Source organism: Penaeus monodon, chromosome 20 (assembly GCF_015228065.2).
Source record: "Penaeus monodon isolate SGIC_2016 chromosome 20, NSTDA_Pmon_1, whole genome shotgun sequence".
Lineage (NCBI taxonomy): Eukaryota > Metazoa > Arthropoda > Malacostraca > Decapoda > Penaeidae > Penaeus > Penaeus monodon.
In genome coordinates, this window is record NC_051405.1 from 20,551,632 (window position 1) to 20,551,831 (window position 200).

A 200-nucleotide genomic window follows, 5' to 3' on the forward strand; every position below is an offset into this window, starting at 1 on the left:
CATAGGTTCACTTTAGGAGTAACCCCCCCCCCACAAGGAAAGACAAAAAACACATGACCACTTTAGGAAAATAAAAAATCTCTCCTCCTTATCGCATTATATTCACACAATTTCTTCCCCGATCCCCACCCTAAACATAATTAATGATAATAATGAAGAAAAAAAAACCCATCCCACTCCACCCACTTCGTAACAATAGT

General features: G+C 38.5%; 1 protein-coding gene across 1 annotated transcript in view; it reads right to left on the reverse strand.

The window, feature by feature from the left end:
• The window catches only part of LOC119585693 (innexin inx2-like), a gene marked incomplete at its 5' end in the record, with an annotated part of 70,111 nt that overhangs the window by 69,277 nt on the left and 634 nt on the right, over positions 1-200 (reverse strand).